Source organism: Pinus tabuliformis, chromosome 6 (genome assembly GCF_031772625.1).
Source record: "Pinus tabuliformis cultivar Carrire ecotype Pingquan chromosome 6, CPIR1, whole genome shotgun sequence".
Taxonomy (NCBI): Eukaryota; Viridiplantae; Streptophyta; class Pinopsida; order Pinales; family Pinaceae; genus Pinus; species Pinus tabuliformis.
The window spans coordinates 1048545894-1048567392 of NC_142292.1; the positions used below are offsets into that span (position 1 = coordinate 1048545894).

The 21499-nt window shown below is 40.3% G+C and overlaps 1 pseudogene; it reads right to left on the reverse strand.

Moving 5' to 3' along the window:
- Positions 1 to 236: 236 nt before the first annotated feature.
- LOC149262574 (U2 small nuclear ribonucleoprotein A'-like) overlaps positions 237 to 21499 on the reverse strand; it is an 88045-nt pseudogene continuing 66782 nt past the window's right edge.

Here is a 21499-nt window from a genome sequence, read left to right on the forward strand (position 1 = left end):
ACACTAGACTTGCTACCAAAGCCTCGAAATAGTCAAGGTTCATGCATGCTTGATAGCTCAACACCTCAATTCTCAAAATGCCAAGTGTTTTTCATTCATCGACCATCTGTATTTTATAGGCAGTTTCAAATTTGAATCCGACCGTTCCCCCCAAACTCTATCCATAAATGCGAGCGTGGCGGAAGATTTTCAAAGACCTTGCTCTTAAATTCTGACTTAATTGCTACCCCCTCACTCTATTTAGTCATTTTCCCACTGTCAAGTCATGAACAATAACCATAACGATCACTTTCCAGCTACCCTGTGTGGTCTCTCCTTCAATAGCGCAACTCCCCTCACGCTTCTGCTGACACTGTGACAATCCTCCATTCCGTGTAGTACCCCAACCGTGTAGCTCTATAATTCAGGAAGTGTTTAGTTTATAGTCCCGTGCCTCCTTTCAGCTGCATGGAGTGCTAAGATTGTGCTTCCACCATATAGTCATCTGGTTGGATCCTCGATGTATGGCTTCAATCGACTACCATTGACCTTCCCTGGGAATGGCTCTCCATTCAACTTTACCAACCAAATTGCTCCACCATCGGTAATCTCCTTGATGACATAGGGCCCTAGCCAATGCATCCAAAATTTTCTTAGAAATTTATCAAACTTGCTCTTATATAATAACAATAAATCATTTACCTTGAAGGTGCACAGTTTGATGTGTCGATCGTGCAATGCCTTTTCACGCTCCTTTTGAACTTGACGATGGAATCCAGCCAAAAACCTATCCTCTTCCAATTCTGTCAGCTGTGCAAGCCTTTCTTGCATGGCTCCACGATCCACCATTCTAGTGAATGCTACTATGCGAAGACTAGGTACAATGTATTCCATTCGCATCACAACTTCAACACCATAAACCAAACTAAAAGGTGTTTGTCCAGTCAGCGTCTTACAAGTTGTTTTGTAATCCCATACCACCGCTCGTATGCACACATCCCAGTCATTTCTTTGTGCATTGAAAACCTTTGTTAGCACATTCTCCAGTATCTTATTAAACAATTTTACCACGCCATTAGTTCGCGGGTGATATGGCGTACTCTTCTGATGGTAAACATGAAATTCCTCCGTTCATGCACTGATTGTTTCATTAAGAAAATGTGTACTGCGATCGCTCATTAAAATTTTCGGACAACCAAACCTTGTCAGCACGTACTCAAAGATGAATTTTGTTGTTGTTGTGCTTGTACAGTCCTTCACAGGCTACGCCTTCACCCATCTGGTTAAATACTTAGTCGCGGTGATGATGTACTGCGCACCCGTCTTCTTTCCTAGAGGCTGAATTGGTCCCACAAAGTCAATCGCCCACTTTTTGAATGGCTGTAATGATATTTGTAGATTCAGAGGTAGCTCATCCCTCTACGATGGTCTACCAGTCCTTTGGCATGCATTGCATGCCCTACAATACGCTTTTGAATCTTTATGCAGTGTCAGCCACCACAACCTAGTGCATAGAGTCTTCTGCATTATTTCTTTTCCTGCATAATGTCCTCCTGCGACTCCTCCATGCGCCTCAACGAGGATGTTGTTTCATTCCAATTCTGGCACATAACAACACAACATTTCATTTGATCCCATTTTATACAAGTGCCCTGCAATGACAGAAAATTCTACCGCACACACCACCAATTCCTTCTTTTGTTGGCTAGTATATCCCTCTGGATCCGTTCCCGTCGTTAGGAAGTGTATAATATCTTCAAAGTGACTATCCGCGATGTGCACTGCAAAGAGATGCATGTCAAGTAGTCCTTCCTCCAAATTAGTATGCTCCTCTCTTGTTTTAATGCACGACAGATGATCCTATCTGACATTCAATAATCCTGGTTTCACAATAACTTCAAAATCATATTCTTGAAAGAACAACAGCCATCTGCATATTCCCCCCCCCCAACATAGGCTTGTTCACCAAGTACTTCAATGCAAAATGGTCTATATACATCTTGAAATGTCCGCCTAGCAACTAGTGTCTGAACTTCTGGAGTGCGTATACCATAGCGAGACCCTTGCACTATGTTGTTGAGTAATTCTTCTTAGCTTTAGATAGTTTCCTACTTGTGAATGCTATAGGATGACTCAATTCTCCCTCACTAGCCTGTGTCAGTATTGATCCCAGCGTAATATAGGATGCATCCACATGCATAGGAAATTCCTTCTTCCAATCTGGGAAGACGAGGATTGGTGACCATTTTTTCTTTTAGTACATCCAAGCTCTTCTGACATTCATCATTCCAGTAGAATGTAGCATCCTTTTTTAACGGTTTCCCCATCACCGCGGTGATGTGGGCATATATTTTGATGAACTTTCTATAGTACCCTGTATACCCTAACGTTGCGCACATCTGTTTCACACTTATTGGTGCCTCCAAATTGATTATAACCACGATCTTCGCAGTGTCTACCATCAACCCTTGTTTGCATACCATGTGACCTAGCAAGATCCCAAAAGGGACATAGAACAAAAATTTCTTTAGATTGAGTGTGATTTGGTACCTCCAGTATGTATTTAGCATCAAGCTGAGACTTGATACGTGGCGCTTTACAATTCCAAACACTTTCCAATCGTCAAAGTATACCTCCAGAAATTTGTGAATGAAATCTTTGAACACTGCGATGACTACACATGGTAAGATGGTTGACGCATTCTTTAGCCGTAAAGGCATCGCAGTATACTGGAAGCATCCCCATTCTGTTGCGAAGGCCATCTTACTTCTATGCTCCAACGCGATCTTGATGTGATGGTACCTTGAGAATCCATCCGTAAACGAATATGCTTCTTGGCTGCCAACATTATCTAGCACCTCATCGGTGAACGAAGTTAGGAAGGGATCTGTTGAAGCCCCGAAAATCGGGTCGACAACAAGGGGGATACCCGCCCAGTCCGGACCTTGGTTGGCAGCTCCTTATCCGTTTGGTATAGCGGGTCCGACTGGGGATAATGGGACTAGTTTCCCAATCTACGAGTGTGTGTGTGTGTAGAATTTGATGTTGTTGATCTAACAGTTCCTATTTAAGATATTCTAATTCTAACTTTAATCTAATGCTATGCTATTGTAATCTAATAAACAACACATCTAAGTCTATACTAACCCGGGATGTAATTCTTCTATTATACGATCTAAAGAGATTTCAAATAACAGCTAGTAATAAATATCATTCAGCGATTATAAGAAAAAGAATCAATAAAGATGAACCACTTCGCATAAAAAGTTAGACGAAACAGTTATGAAAAACATATCGCATAATGAGCTATTCATACATTAAGCATAAATAAATAGCTATCACCGTACAAAAGTGCCAAATGATAACTCAGGCATTCATGCAATAATACATAAACAACTAAAAACTGTATATCACTTTAACATATAAGAAGAAATGGTCAAGAGATAAAAGTACCATTTATGACTAGTCCTACTCATAAGCTTCAAGCGACAATGATTTATCTCTCCTTGATCTTACATCCACTAAGAGTACAAAAGTGCAACATCAGTAGCAGATATCAAATGCAAACATCAACAAATCTTGATCCATTCATTCACCAAAACCTCCTCTGAGGGTGCAAAAGTGCATGTTCTGAGGACAAGTTTTTGATAAATTTTTGGACCCTTCTCTAAATGCATGACAAGGGTTTAAATACTACTAACTAAATAACTTAATTACACAGATTCAGGATACGGTTTAAATGACCGCCCTTTTTCTAAGCAAAACTATTTAAAAAAAAAATAAATCTAATATCTAACTATTTCTGCATTTGCTCCTTAATGTTGCAAGCATTTAGTATTTGCCTAGGTAGAGTCGGCTGACTATATTCCACTTTTGGTTGAGCTAAGAAAACAGAAATGGTAAGAGCTGGCACCATCTTTTCAGCGACATTGATGATATACTCAAGAGTCATCCTCTGACTATGTGGAATTACTGCGTATGCCCAGTAATAATCCAAGTTCAACTTGGTTAACCCTTGAATTGCTTCTGCCTTTTTCTCTAGCTTTCTATTTCCAGTTTGTTTTTTACCATTGCTTTCTTGCATTTTTCGGGCTTACAAGTGGCTGAGCAGTTAGAGGCTTTTCTTCTCGAACAATTTTCTCAGCGATGCACGATTAGCGCTAGGTGCTAATCTTGCATCAGAAACTGCCTCCGTTCCTTGATCCGGGCTTCTCTGATGTGTTTTCTCCTTTAGCGCCTTTTTCTTCCCCGGGTATAAGCTTCAAAATTTGTAAAAATACTGCTTTCGTGAGCTCTTGACCTTGAGCGTTAAACTGCCTGTCGATATCAGCATCGTTCAATACTCATTCAACCATGGTTGTAAATGAAAGATCTGTAATGGATGGCTTAGCAGCGTTCTGTGAATCTGCGGCTCTGTTTCATGCGGGCGTCTTTTCTCTGTCTCTGAACATTGGAGTTTTACCCTTTTTCCTCATAGCTTCCTGCACATTGCTTTGTGTATCTTTCGTTTTTTGTTCCTGCAGTTTACAAGTGAGGAGAGAGTAATGATAATAAAAATCGACAGGAAAGCTTTAAATGCTATGGATATGCAAAAACACGCCACCTGACATGAACTGGCTCTTCGAACAACACAACCATATTTCCTAACAACTGGCATATAATTCATTAATTATCATTAAAGCGTGTATCCAGTTCTTGGTTTATGGAAAACTTTTCTTGAATATTGAGCCAGGGAAATTTGCGATGGAATTTTTCCGCGATATGCATCGCAGTATCGCATTTCGTTGTATCGCATTATCACAATATCATCCTGTTATGCTATCGTAAGGTTGCTTTATCGCGCTATCGCAAGATCACGGAATGCAGTATCGAAGTATCACAAAATCGCAGATCGCTGTAATCGTTAAATCGTTATGTGTTTTTCATGCAATTTTGCGATATGCGATATGTGATATCGCATATCAACGATTTAAGGTTTTCCAATGTGAGTGTTTATTAATGCATGCGATGCAATGGAGTTCGTGTTGCAATCTCGCAGTTTATCATTTTTACTCATAAGGAAATGTCCTATCATTCTTTGCGCGATGCGATGTTTTTTAAGGAGTAAAATACATGAGCCTTAATTGATTTTTTGAATTTTTTGTAAGGGTCCCCTCTTACCTAGTGTTATTGCTAATACTAAATAAATAGGGGGGTTGTTGGTGGCCACAACAGCGTCATGCACACATATGTCATTCAACTTCCTGAGATCTATGCATATCCATATCTCATCCTTCTGTTTCTTGTCCTGAACTACTATTGGGCTTACCCAATCAAACTCTTCGATTGGTTCAATGATGCCTGTTGTAAGAATTTTATCCAACTCTAAGCGGACCCTTTATTTATACTTCGGATTGAGACAGTAAAGTGTTTTCTTAACTAGCTTCGCATCCGGTTTTATAGTGATATTCATGACACCCAAGTCGCCTATTATCCCTTTCAGATCCAGAAACTTTCTAGGGAAGAGATCCTGATATTCGCGGAGCAATTCGATGACCTTATCTACTGTTGTGTCATCCCAGTTGTCCCCAATCTTTGAAAACTTTAGCTCTGCCCGTGTTCCAATGTTCACTTGTCTAGTTATGAGCTTCTTGGTGATGTCTAGATTCTCTAGTTATGGTCCTTCAACTTTGTGGTGACCTTCAGTCTCTAGAATATTAATCCTCCTCGGGCCTTCATCTTCTTCTTTTGATTTCACATTGTAGAACTCTAGTCCATGGCTTAGCCGGTTAGTCCAATCAGGTTGAATCAAATCTAGAGGATCCTACAGTATCTTGAAGATCATTCCCTTGACCTCATGCAATGCTTCATCAATACATTCAAACCCATACTCAAAGATGAACGTCATAAAAAATCCTTGGCGCGAAACATCTCATTCTTCAGTGCCATGGTGAAGCTCTGCCTACAAGTACCAATTCATCGGTATAAAATCCAAGGTATGACAAAATAGATGTACCCACTCTAGCTGAGGCTCCGCTCCATACACTTCAGTCCATTTGGCCAAATGGTCGCGCGGGTCATTCCTCCCATCATATTTTTCTATTAGCCACACTTGTGGGTGACCAAACTGCACTCTCATCATTTTTCTATACGTGCACTAATCATAAAAAATGTCCTTGTGCATGCCCCACCATCGCACAATGCCCAGTCTAGGGCCTGGAAGCGATGCTTCTCTGGCACTTCTCTCTTGAATGCATCTCAAAATTTATCAACATCAGTTAAACCATCATAGTAAGGTAGATTTCTTATCTCTGATGATACACAACGCAACAACTTAGTCATCATATTACAACGCAATGTAGATACTTCATGCAGTCGATTCTGCCAGTGCTCCAACTCTTCGTCTGAATTTGATGTGCAAGAAGTTTCATGGTCCCATGCATTATGCCCATCTGCTATCAGATTCACCCAATCTTGATCTCACGTCGTTATCTTATAAATTTGGTCCAAATCGTCATCACTTTCATAATCATGGACCAGTTCAGTATAGCGTAGTCCTTCTGCAGGGTCCAGGGGCACCACTACGTGGAGCGATTTCTTCTCAAATATCATCTTCCACTTCTTCAAATTGATTACCCCATTCATGTCATTGGTCCAATCGATCCCAAGAAGTGCGGGGTAGGGATTGTTGTCATCCACAATCTCTATTACTTCAAAATTAGTTAGTGTGCTCGCACCTTCAATATCAACCGTTACTCCCTACAACATCCCCATGGGGATGATTTTTTTTTGATTCGCCATCCTTAAGTCAATAAGAGATGACTATAGTGTAGGTCACCCCATTCGCTCCCATGTCTATTTCAGCAAAACATTTGCGTCTGATCCCGAATCTAGAATAACTTGATCCATATCATAGTTTCCTATCTGCGCAGTAAGCCTCATCTCCCTCCCCGTTCTCGGCTTATGCCTGCCAATCTTCCTGACTAAGTGCGGTCCATTAGTAGTGTTTTCCTTCCCAACACAACTATTGATTAACTCCTACAGTCCCTTCACAACCTTGCTATCGCGCAACAGCTTCATATAGGTTTCTGAGAAAGTAGTAATCATGGATGGGTCCATTTCTTCAGCCGGCTTCTCCTGACTTCCTGAGGTAGAGGCCTTAGAGAAGCTTTTCTTCACTTTCATAAATGTTTCTCTTGCACATTCTAGACCAAATTAGGTCTCCTTTTTTGCCGCTTTACAGACCCACTCACCTTCTTCAAGCTACTTCCCGTTATCTTCACCAGTTGTTGCTCCACTCCGCAGCACAATATTTACCTTAGGATCTTCCAGGATCAGCCCTCATCATCTGTAGGTTCTGAGTCAGTTGCTGAGGTTGTGCCCCCTTTTTGCCTATCTTAGCTAACAATATAGGGAAATCCTACATCGTGTGGTCAAACCTAGTACAATAGTGGCATGATAGACGTGTTGGATTCGAGCAGTCTTGTGCATAGTGTCCTGGTCCCCCACAGTTGTAAAAAATGACCTGTCCTCGACCTCTACCAGGTCCTCCACCTTGGCCTCGTCTGCGCCCTTGATACTCACCATGCACTCCCCTAGCTCCTTGGTCTAGAGGCCTGGTTTCGTCATGCACCCTATATGCAGGCATTCTATCCATCATAAATTCGTAACTATGGCAATTGCGCTCACCATGACCCATCGATTGATAAAAGTTGTCGAAGAGCTATTGCATTGTCTGTATGAATTTTTACAACAAATGGAAATTGATTGTCGCATGTTTTCCAGCTACCTAACAGATAGCACACCATAGCGTGGGTCCTGTATTTGGCCCTGATGGATCTTTAGGCCTCAGAGGCATTGGTCCCTGTTATGAAACTAGCTCACAAAAAGATAGAAAAGATAGATCAACGCCTTAGAATTCAGCCTCTTCGAGGGGGCAACCTCCTTTACATTACATAAATGAGAAATTCTTGGATGATGCAAATGACAAAACCTCCTTTCTATATATAGGAGTCTAAGGAGTCACAATATAACCAAGCCGACCTAACATTAATAATATAAAGCCACAAAAATAACGATAGAGGGATTCTATGGGGCATAATAATAACAATATGGGCACAATAGCGGCACAACAATATTAATAAGGGATACAACTACAATACTAATGGGGTAGTCACTAGTATTATAGGGACCTAACATGCCCCTCTCCTTCAAAAAGGTGTTGTCTTCAATGCTTGAGTAGTTCTAGATGCTTCTGTATAAAAGTCTCATCCTCCCATGTGGAATCTTCAGTGGATAAGTTCTTCCACTTGATGAGATACTCTGAAATTGATTGATTTCGTGGTTGTCGAGTTCTTGCTTCTGTGACTACTTCTGGTTCCAATATATTTTTCCTTCCTCGTCAAGTTCTGGCAATATTGTTTGAACTGGGAACTTGTTGCCTATAACCTTCTTTAAGCATGAAACATGGAAAGCTGGGTACACTCGAGAAGTTGCAGGAAGCTCCAATATGTATGCCATAGTACCAATCTTTTGCAACACCTTGTACGGACCATAATAATTTGGTGATAATTCATTATCCTTCTTTGCTTGCTTGAGGGACATTTGTTTATATGTTTGTAGCCATAGGAATACCCAAATCACCTACATCAAAACTTCTTTTGCTACGATGTTGATCTACCTATTCTTCCATTCGATTCTGTGCCAATATGAGGTTATCCTTTATGAGTTGGAGGACTTGTTGTTGATGTTCGATGTGATGTTCCACTGCTTGAACCTTAGAATTTTCTCTTAAATATGATGTGATGGATGGTGGCCGATATCCATAAAGTGCTATAAATGGGGTCATTTTTTTTGCTGTATGGAAGGAAATGTTATACCACCATTCAGCCAGAGGCAACCATTTGACCCATTGTGTCTGTTTATCAGATACAAAGCAATGAAGATATCCTTCCAAACATTTGTTTACTATCTTAGTTTGCCGATAAGATTGAGGATGATAAGATGATCTATGAGCTAACTGAGTACCAAGACAAGAAAATAATTTTGTCCAAAAATTTCCTGTCAAAATGGGATCTCTGTCACTTACAATAATCCTTGGGTTTCCATGTAGCTTTTGAATTGTTTCCATAAATGCAATAGAAACTGTACTGGCTTTAAATGGATGTGATAATGCACAAAAGTGTGCATACTTGGTAAGTCTGTCAACTACCACCATGATGACACTCTTTCCCTCCGACTTGGGTAAACCTGTGATAAAATCCATTGAAACCTCCTCCCAACATTGGCTTGGAATGGATAAAGGTTGTAATAGACCCGGGGTCTTAATTATTTCAACTTTATTTTGTTGGCAAACCAAAAATTCCACCACAAACTTTTGAATATCCGATTTAAGGCCATCCCAAAAAAATTCCTTCTTAACCCTGTGGTAATTTTTTAAAAATCCTGAGTGCCCTCCTAAGGGAGAAGTGTGCAATTCCATAAGAATCTTTTGTTTGAATTGGGAATTCTTACAGAGGTATAAGCGATCTTTGTACCATAACAAATCATTTTGCCAGCTAAATGTATCAGATGTACTGGAATCTTGTTGTAACTTTCGAATAAGTGCCCACACTTCTTCATCATTCTTCCATTCCTCCCTTGCTTCATTTATCCAATCTTGTTGGATAATAGAAATGGCGCACAACAATGCTTCCATATCCTCATCCTTTCTTGAGAGTGCATCTGCCACCACATTTTTCTTCCCTTTTTTGTAGATGATTTCAAAGTCATAACCCAACATCTTTGTAACCCACTTTTGTTGCTCTTCAGAGGATAATATTTGTTCTAAAAAGTATTTAAGGCTATCATGATCTGGTTTTACCTTGAAGTGTCTTCCCATTAGGTAGGGTTGCCATTTCTTAAGTGCATGTAGTATTTCCAACATTTCCTTCTCATTATTATCTTTGTGTAAAAACTTTCCCTTGATTGGACGACTTTCAAAAGCAATGGGTCTTTCATATTGCATTAAAACAGCACCAATTCCATTTCCTGAAGCATCACATTCCATAATAAAGGTTTTTGTGAAGTTTGGTGTAGCTAAGACTTGTGCTTGGCACATTTCCTCTTTAAGATGTTCGAAGGCCTTTGTTGCTTCCGGAGTCCATGAAAATGCATCTTTCTTCAATAATGTTGTTATAGGTGCTGCTATTCTCCAATAATTCTTAACAAACTTGAGATAATACCCTGTCAACCTGAGAAATCCTCACAGATGCTTTATGGATGTGGGGATTTTCCATTCCTTAATGGCTTTAATTTTGCTAGGGTCTACCTTAACTCCTTCATGAGATACAATATGACCTAGATATTCCACCTCTTGTACTCCAAAGAAACATTTGGATCTTTTTTCATATAATTGTTTCTCCTCCAATAGTTGTAGCACCCTATCAACATGTTCAACATGATCCTTCCAAGACTTGCTGTAGATTAGTATATCATCAAAAAATACTAACACAAATTCTCTAAGGAAGGGTTTGAAAATGGAATTCATCAAACCTTAAAATGTAGAAGGTGCATTGGTAAGGCAAAAAGGCATGACCAAAAATTCATAATGACCCTCATGAGTTATAAATGTTGTTTTCAGAATGTCTTCAATCTTCATTTTGATTTGATGATATCCTGAACGAAGATCCAACTTGGCGAAGTAAATTGATCCATGCAATTCATCCAATAATTCATCAATGAGCAGAATGGGAAACTTATCTTTAATAGTGAGCTTATTGAGCTCCCTATAATCCAGACACATGCGCCATGATCCATCCTTCTTGTGCACCAATACTACTGGAATAGAGAAAGAATTTTGACTAGGTTGAATTATACCAACCTCTAGCATTTCTGCAACCATACGCTCAATTTCGCTCTTTTGGGCATAGGGATATTTGTACGGCCTGATGTTTGGAGGGACACTTCCTGGAATCAGATGAATAGCATGATCATGATCACGAATAGGTGGGAGACCTTTGTAAATCTCAAATACCTTGGAATGATTGTCCAAGACTTTTTGGAGATCTAGAGAAATATATGATTTCGATGTGGAAACATCTAGCGAACATAATTGTGCAATTACACCTTTTTGTTCCTTTTTTAGAAGCTTTGTCATACCGTTAGAGCTGATTATCTTTCCCAATTTCCCTGCAATACCCCTTAATTCAACTTCCTTTCCTTCTGTAGAAAATTTCATGAAAAGTTCTTAAAAATTAAAAGCTATTGTACACAAGGATTGTAGCCATTGGATTCCTAGTACAACATCAGCACCTCCCATTGGAATGGAAAGCATTGGGCTAGTCAATAGATATTCTCCCATGGATAGCTTGATATTATGGTACTTTCCAGAGCAATTTATCGTTCCTCCATTTGTAACCATCACTTGACACTCTAGTGCTGGATATAGGAAGCAATTCAATTCTTTTGATATCTTACAATGAATAAAATTGTGGGTTCTTCCTGAATCAATCAACACTATTACCTTTTTCTTCTTGATTTGTCCTTCTATCTTGATGGTTTGAGGAGTGGTAATTCCAGCCAATGCATTACAAGATATGGTCAGATTCATTTCTTATTTATATAGGCTTTGTTCCTGGAGTATATCCTCTTCTTTTGACCTTTCTTGCTCCTTTTCTTCTTCCTCTTCACAATCTATGTAGAATAATTTCTTCTCAGCACACTTATGACCTTTAGTGTATTTGCTATCACAACTGTAACAAAGCCCTTTTGCTCTTTTTTCTTCCAATTGTTGTGGTGTCAACCTTATAGGTTGGGGAATACTAGGGGAAAAAACACTTCCATCTTTATAGTTGTGAGTGGTATGCTTCCTGGATGCCATAATTTTGCTTTCCATTTTTCTTGCTAACCTGAATGCCTTCTCTAATGAATCCAGTTCCCAAAGGCGAACATCATGTTGGATATTATCCTTTAAATTCCCTATGAAAACATCAATCCTATGCTCCTCCAGAATATTTTTTTACCCTTATGTTCAATTTTTGGAACTCCTCAATATGCTCCATTATTGAACCCTTTTGTTTGAGACTTATCAATTGGCTAAAAAAAGTGTTGCTTTTTGTATCCTCATAATGTGTTGTCAATTCTTCCGTAAAAATTGCCCAAGTGATAATTTGTTTACGAGAGCAAAGCCATTGATACCATACAAACTGATTTGGTTCCAAATATAAAGTTGCAATACGTACCTTTTGTGTGTTTTGCACATTACTAAGATCGAAAAATTGTTCCATCTGTAATATCCATTTTGCGGGATCCTTGCCATCAAACTTCCTCATATCAATTTTTGGAATATGGTGGGTCTCCAGTCCAACATTAGAGTCTATGAAATCATGATTAACATTTCTTTTGTTCTCATCATGAGTTTCCTTTCCTACCTTTTCAATATTAGTAAGCATTTCTTGTAGAAACTTTGTCTTCAAATCTGTCTTCAAATCTTCCATGCTTGTCTTCAAATTAGCTTCCACGTCATTCATCTTAGCTTCTACACCTTTATTTAAACAATCCATATTAGCTTCTACACCTTTCTTTAATCCATCCATCTTAGCTTCTACATCTTTCTTTAAACCATCCATCTTAGATTCTGTTACTTTTTGTGCAAGTGACACTTGTTGCACTTGGTCTCGTAATTTTGTTATATCATGTTGCATTCCTTCCTCTTCTTCATGAGTCATGCTAGAGCTTTCAGGTTGCTTACAAGGTGTTTGCATTTTCTTTCCTCGGGGCATCAATTACCAATAATAATTCTTTACTATGCCCTTTGAATTCCTTCAAACTAATTTTTCAAACCAAGCTTATGAAAAAATTTAAAAAGACTACACACTTTTTTGCACTTTGTAGGAGCTTGATATTGAATCTGATGTATCTCTGTAATTTTGGATCATCTAGTTCTAAAATTGTGATCTACAGTAGCCCTCCGTGTCCTCTTTCCAATGCCACCAGTCTGATCCAAATTGGATTCTCGAGGGAAGAGTTATGCCAAATCTCCCACAGTGACCTGATTATAGAATAATTCAGTAGAGCGAACTTGTACGATGTGTTGTGAGTCACTGTTTTGACCTTTGGCTCTGAAAAATATATAAAAGAAACTATAGTTTTTCTTCTTTCTGAAGCTTCTTACGAAACTTCAATCCGATGCTCAGGGAGAAAGTTATGATGATTTTCCCCAGGTCACTTGTTTGGAATGTAATTCAGGAGTCTGCAAAAAGACCAACTTCCTTAGATGATATCTCTGCCAATATAGTGTGAAAAACTATGAAATTCAGACCCAAGGTTCAGTGTGATTTCATCTCAAATGGGTTTTTTTTTAGCTTCTGAGACATCGCAAAAAAAAAGTTATAGCGAAAATTCCATGATGACCTATTTGGAGCAGCGAAACCCTAGAATCCAAAGCTCTGATACCAAATGTTATGAAACCAGCTCACAAAAAGATAGAAATGATAGATCAACGCCTTAGAGTTCAGCCTCTTCGAGGGGGCAGCCTCCTTTACATTACATAAATGAACAATTCTTGGATGATAAAAATGACAAAACCTCCTTTCTATATATAAGAGTCTAAGGAGTCACAATATAACCCAGCCGACCTAACAATAATAATATAAAGCCACAAAAATAACAATAGAGGGATTCTATGGGGCACAATAATAACAATATCAGCACAATAGGGGCACAACAATATTAATAAGGGATAAAATTACAATACTAATGGGGTAATCACTAGTATTATAGGGACCTAACAGTCCCCCTGCTACAAAATAATTGGCAAACACTGGACAATGATATTTGTCATGCCCCTATCTTTTGCACTTTAGGCACCAAACTTCTTCGCGCACCTTGGGCTGAGTTATTATATCTTTCTTCAGAGTCTGCATTTCTAGGCAAATTTTCTGCAACTGCCCATGAATCTGCTGAACCCATAGATTAACATCTTGCATCGGTGTTTCATATAAACTCATCGCAATTTCTAGAGCTTCCTCCCAGGTCCCAATATTTTCTTGCGATAGAGCAACCCTTAGATGAGGCAGGACCAAAGCCACAAACCATTTGTGGTGTTGTCCATCAGTCAGATTCATGTTAGCCTCGCGGATCATACACTTCAATCTTTGATCCAGTTCCCAGGGAGTCTCACCAGGCTTCATCATGATCTCTTTGAATCCCATAATTGAATGCGCTTCCGATTTAGGTCTATTGAATTCCTTGTTCAGCATAGTCTAGATATCTACCAACATGTATGTCAGGTTATTAGTGCAATACTTGATGTACAATGTTACTGCACGATCTTGCAAAGCACTAATCAACGTTGATTTCTACATTTGATCATCAGTGATACCTTGAGGTTCCCATACAGCCTTCGTGACTAACCAAAACTGGTCTGGATCTTCATTTCCCATGCCCTTGAACACAGGTAGCTTTACTGAGTTCGCCATATTAAATGATGGCGGAGGTGGGGGTGGTGTAGGCGAAGCTGTATGTGGAGGAGGTGAAGATGGAGGTGGTGTGGGTGGATGGGGTATTCGCAGGAAGCCTTGCTTTATTAACTGAACAACGCTCTGTGGAGATGCCTGTGCTGCTTCCTCGTCATCACTCAGAGGAGGTTCAATTAGCGGGCTATATTCAAGGTCTGTTTTCCCCTTGTTCTTGAATGTCCTTCCACTTTGCGTAGCCCTAAACATCAAGGTAGCTGCAAAACCCGCTTTTCACACAAGATCATCTTAATCCAGGTATTTAACGATTTTAAATACTTACCTCGCGGCCCTTTGAAGAAGTGGCGCTCTGCTTCATTGTAGCTAACCAAGGTATCGACCACAAACTCTATCACAAACCCTCCTATGATACGATCGAGCTAATGATCGACAATGCACATGATCTTATCTTCAGAGGCTTCTAATCTCTACACTAACTCTGGGGTCTAGACTATTGGACCATCAAGCCTCCACCTTCCTTAGTCATCTACCAGCTTCGCAATCCACTCGTACAATTTGATCGGGAAGGAACAGAAGAATATCTCATGTATCTTTGTGTACATGTATCTATCCAGCCACTGCTCTTTCATCAATCGCAGGTTTCGGTTCTCTTGCACCACGAATTCATGGATCTTTCTATCCAACTAATCTTTGATCTCCTTCTTAGTTGGATTCTAGTGATGCTACATCACACATCTCATTATTCAAATCCTAGTCCTGGCAACAGAACCATTTGTTGGCTTGATGGGCCCTGATCCAGGTTTAGCATTAATTAGCCAAGAAAATCCCTACACTACTGGTCCTTTCGGCATCAATCCACGGAGTGCAGATTGAAGTCTCACCCGAAGTAGTATGGGGGGATGTAGGAACCAAGTTTCTGCACCCTGAGAGAGTTGTGATGTCATTTTATACCCTAACCCTTCCTTCACGCAGATCGATAAGCCTTTTAGGGCTTATTAATGTACTTCTCTTGTTCGGCTTCGAAACCTTCATGAAGGTCTATAGTCGTCCTTTTTGGACCCTAAACAGGCAATTCAAATGCTTACGTGCCCCCGTAATTACTCTTACTTCTGTGTCTACCCAGGTTAGTTTAAGTATTGGTTACTTCAACATGCATTATGATTATCTTCGCGTAAATAGATATTCTTACTTGCATTCATATGACAAACTAAAACACATAGATTAGCACATCAATATAGCATTAAATCATAAACCCAGTGTTCAACATAACATAACCGCATACATTCATAATAGAAGTAAAATATCTCATACATAGATATCTCCATAATAATTCTCTTTATTGATGGTTCAAACCTCCAGTACAGGCTCTAACTTCCCTGTGCACACAGCTGCAGGGGTCTGCGGGTTTAGCTGTGCATTATACCCTAGGCCTTTGCACACTCAGCTGCAGAGCCTCTTCCTACACTAAGACTCTTTTCTCTTAGCTCTCACAAACCCATTACATCGATCAATTGACCAAAAACTTCCTCAGAACTAAACTATCCTAGACTCTTCTAAGGCTCCCTTTTTATACATTCCCATGGTTTGTGGACCAAGGGTGGATCTCATCAAGCCAACACAAGCTACCTAAACTAAGGGTGGAAACCCTTTCTGACTGTTTACATCTTTACGCTCTGTGACAAAAAAATGCGGATACTTAACATTCTTTATGCAAAACTTGGGCTTTTAGCCCCAAAACTGACCCTAGGGGACTTGTTCCCAACAATGTGTCCTATGTGGCATGAAAATGCATCTTGGAGGTGAGATTTTGGAACTTATTTACCTTCTAGGAGTGTCTCATATGCATTGGTGAATTTGGGATTGCTCTCATAAAGATGCGGCCACCACAAAGTGTCGTTCCCAAAGGAGTCGAGCATAGTGATCAACGCCATGAATTGTGGTCGATTGAGGCAGTCTGCAACATTATTGGTGCTGCTCTTGTTGTACTTAATTTTCAGATGGAATTGTTTTAGGTATGTAGACCATTTCTAATGGAAATTGTTCTTCAACTTCCCTTGTGTCTGTATGAACTGCAAGGGTCGGTGATCTGTGTGGATCACTGTTTCCTTTCCCATAATGTAATGCTTCCATTGATGACAATTCTACACAATGGAATACATTTTTTTGTTGTAAGTGGGATACTTTCAAACTGTGTCTGAAAGTGTCTCATTGTGGTAAGCTACTGGATTCTCCTGTTGAGTAAGAACTGCACCAATAGCATAGTCGAAGGTGACTCTCTTAATCTCAAATGGTTTCTGCAGGTATGGTAATGTCAACACAGGTGCAGAGTAGAGGTGATGCTTCAACTCGGTAAACACCTTCTATTGGGTTTTGGATAAAAAAAAAATATTTCACTTTGCCCTTGGTGATTTTACTTAAAGGACAGGTGATATGAGAGAAGCCCAACATGAGCTTGTGGTAGAAATTGGCAAGACCCAAAAATATTCGAAACTCTGTTAGAGTTGTTGGGGCTAGCCAATCTTGAATGACTTGTATCTTGGCTCGGTCCACACGCACATCCTTCTCATCAATGATGTACCCCAGATATTGAACCTGAGTCATGTCAAAAGTGCTTTTCTCTAAATTAGCACAAAACTTGTGTTGTCGTAGGGTTTGAAGGACCTATCAAATATGGTGGAGGTGCTCTTCCCATATTTGGTTGAAGATCAAGATGTCATCTAATTACACCACCATGAGTGGATTGGTGAAGGTTCGTAATATTTCATCCATCATTCTCATGAAGGTTGTGGGGGAATTTGCCAACCTGAAAGGCATGACCAACCATTCGAAAAGGCCCTCCTTGGATTTGAAGTTAGTCTTCCACACATCGGATGATTCGATAGGCACCAGGTGATAACCAGACTTCAATTCAATCTTGTTGAAATATTTGGCCCCCTTGAGCTGGTCCAGAAGGTCATCAATCTGTGGGATTGGGTACCTTTTCTGGATAGTGATCCTATTCAAAACCCGATAGTCAATACAATGTCTCCATGTCCTATCCTTCTTCTGTACCAATATAATCAGGCTCCCACAGAGTGATGAGCTTGGCCTGATGTGCCCTTTCTCCAACAAATCTTGAATTTGCCTCTTAATCTCACCGTTCTCCAGAACAAAGTGTCAATAGATCATTCCATTGGGTAGCGGGGCACCTGGGGTTATATCGATGGAGTGCTTGAACTGACAGTGCATAGGTACCCCTGTAGGTGAGGTAGAAATGTCCTTATACTCCTCCATGACCTTGTCCATTTGCTACTGCTGTGTAGAGGATCCATTTCTGGAAGCCGTGGCCACACCCTTCTTCTTTCTCTGAGGTCAAATCATAAGGAAAACAAGTTTCCTGGTATGGGAAATGATCTTATTGCATTGCTTTGCAATGATAAAAGAGATGTAGGTAGGCGAGGCTACCTCTAGTATCCTATACAAATTATTGCATAAAGTAATAATCACAAAGCGAGGTCTAGACTCATATATAACATGTCACTTCCACAAGTATTGTTGTCCTAATAATACATCACAAACTTCAAGGGGAGCAACATCACACAATACCTCATCTGTGAAGGGCTTGATGCTATAGGGAAGGCGACACTGCTGGCTGATGCGGAGATCTCATCTTTGGTGAAGCCACCCGATGGTGTACAACTATGAATGTGTTGTCATCGGTAGGCCCAACTGCTTCACAACCTCTACTGAAATGAGGTTCTTTTGGCTTTCTCTATCGACAATGAACTGCAGCAGAGAACCTTTCATTTCATATCTGTGAGTTGAAGAGGCGTTCCCCCTCCTCTAGATCTTTAGGATCATTCTTCTGGATTTTGGTGGTGACCATGGTGGCACTGGGCTTTGCGTTAATGATATGATTCCCTTTGTCATTCCCCTTGTCAGGTTTTGACTTAGAGTCAGAACATGCATTTCATTCAAAAGCCTTCAGCTTGGCCACCAGTGACTACTTGGCTTGACACTCACCTGTGTTGTGAGTGGAGCTCTTATGGAACTCACACCATTTTCCCGTGTTCTTCTTTGTGTTCATTGTGTTTTTATTTTCTTGCATATTCGATGGGTTTTCCTGGGCCACCCCGCCTTGGCTTTGGCCTTTTCTATATGGTTTCGAGACACATTTTCCTTGCTTTGGATTCACAGATCAAAGGTCTCGCTTCGTCTGTTTAAACTTTTGCTCAATATTGACAGTGTATCGGTATGTCGTGCCAAGAGAGGAGATTTACAAGAACTCCATCTCATCCTAGATGTACTTATGTAAACAACCGCAGTACTTGAGTACTAAATTCGGCTTAGAATCCTTGATACCCAACTTAGTGCAGAGGGTATGGAAAATATTTGTGAACTCCGTCACATGTTGGTCCCTTCCCTGTCGTAGTTTAGTCCACTTTATGTATTTATATTCATAGATCCTAACAAGGTAATATTGTTCCTTGATAACGTCTTGGAAAGAATCCCAAGTGGGTGCTGCTGAAAACAGTGAGGATTCCCTCTTGTCCTTTTTTCACAGTAGGTTTCCCACTAGTGCTTGATGTGTGGGGCAACTTTGAGAAGTGAAAAATTAATATTTTCCCAATTGGAAAAGTCCTGAACTCAAAAATATCCTTCCAATAGATTGAGCCATTTGTCTATGACGTCTACATTTATTTGGCCCTCAAATATGGGAATATAAAAGTTAACTTGTACCTTAAAAGGAGTGGCGCTTCCAAAGTGGCTGTTGGATGAAGATGCATCACCTATCGATAGTCGTCGAAGGATCTGGGAAAAGTTATCCATCATCATTTTCCTCTATCGCTTGAGGGCTTCCTCGAGAAATATTTTGAAATGATCTCTTGTGCCCTTGTCTTTATTTTCTTCCGTGATGCAAGGTCAACGGGGTTTGCGAAGCTAGTCTTACAAAGGTTCAACCAGATCAAACCCTAACTCCTTATACCCTAACCTCATTGGGGATGTTAGCCTCCTATACCAATAGGGTTTCATATTTCATGATTGACAGTGGAAATGCCAAAAATGATCATCTTTGATGATACAAAGGTTCCATTTTTGTGGACAAAGCCAAAAGTTAAAAAATGTAAAGAGGGTATGCCTTAAAAGAATAATCAAAAGGTAAGAAAATGAAATGGTCAAAAGAAAAAAGAATTGAAATGAACCCCAAAGAAAAGACCAGGAAAGTGGCCAATCAAAATGCCACTGCTATCTTGATGGATGGCTCAACAGTTCAAGTTGGGCCATGCCATGCTTTAAATTGCTTGTTTTAGAGTAGGTAATGAGTACCTGTTCAAACAGTTTAAGCTTGACAGATGATTAGTTGATAGAGAAAGGAAGGAGCCCATTAGTTTAATCTGGGCCCTTGGAAGACATAAGGGTAGATTTAGATAGGAGGGAAACAAAAAGAAAAGAGCATACGAGGGTTTGCAAGTCTAAGTGCACCCTCCCTGAAGTAACAAAAAATGCTAGGTTCTAAGTTGGGTAGGTAGCCAGAAGTTGCAGAATCGTGATCCTATTCAGTTTTGGCCTTAATCAAGAAGGCATATGTTGGCAGTTGCAAAGGTATCTATGTTGCATTTTGAAGGCAAAGTATAGAAGCATGTCTAACTCCCTTGTTCTCCACAAAACACTCTCTTTCTAACATCCCATGGGGGACTTCAGGATTTTCCCAAACATTCCTCCTTGTATTTCTTCTTGGAAATTTCATGACAAGTTTTAACTTTCTTCTCTGAAAAGAAGCCACATTTCTTGTGTAAAACCATTTCCCATCAACTCCTAAAAATCTGAGTTTACTCACTAAACTTAGTTTTCTATCCCACACTTCCAATCTCTCATATCCCCAATTCACATTGACTTCTAACCCTATTATTTAACTCCCTATGTTCCCCTTTTCCCTTACTACTATATCACTATTGTGAAAAGGCCCACAAAATAGGTAAATACCCCCCCTTTTTGGCACTATAGCCATATTTTCAAATATTTGGAGAATCAGGCAAAATCAAAAGTTTTGTTTGGTTTGTTTAAAGTTAGGGATTAAACTAACACTTGGTTAGTTTAATAACCTATTCCTACCCCTATCCCCCTTACAAACCCACTATAATGCATTACCTTCGCTATTTGCATAAACTCGGTTAAAACCCATTTTCTTCGCTTATCCAAAGTTTTGTTACAACGCGCACACCACAAAAAACAAAAGGAAAATATTATTTAAAACCCGTCGGGACCCTCCGTATCCACCCGTCACCTCCGCAGCCCGTCGACTGTCGGATCCGGGCCCTCCCATCCGACGGCCCACAGCAATATCGGACCACCTCCGAAGCCCGAATGATAGCGCCCGAAATCTGTCAGGGGGTGACGTCAGGGCTCGGACGCATGTCGTTCCCACAATGTGTTGGGCAGCCTCCTACCAAAACCACTCCCGTACCATAAGTGGTCCAATGGAACCGCTTACCGGTCTGCTAATTCCACCACACGTCACCCATGCGTCACCCTTACGTCACTTTCGCTTTGGCATCACATCACCACCCCATCCGCCATTGCTCCGAGCTGTCTGCCATGTCACCTGTCCACGTAGAGTCGCTCCCTGGCCACCATGTCATCATTCCGTACCCGACCCCACCAATGACGTCATGCTGACGTCATCTGACAAAAAGGCGCCAAAGGCCAAATTTTCCCTATTTTGCCCAAAAAACTCGTTTTTTGCGTTATTTGCAATATTTCTCACTGTGCTCCTGCATGAGCCTCTACGTCGTTTACCTACCAACTTTGAAGACTGCTCCCTTGCTGCTGGCGCCCTGAATTCACCTGCTTTTCCACCATTGTCCGATTGCACCAGGTATTTATCAGTCTCCCCCTCTGCGCCTGGTTTATGTATAATTCACCAAACAAACTAAGAAAAGAGGAAACACAGTAATTTCAAGGAATCCTCATGAACTAGTGGTCCTTTTCCACACTGTAAGCCAAAGTTCACTCACAGAAGTCCCCATCGTGCCAAATTTCCACGAATTCACAGTTTCTTTGTGCATTCGCAAATCTAGACCACTGTTGGACAAATCCACCGGGAA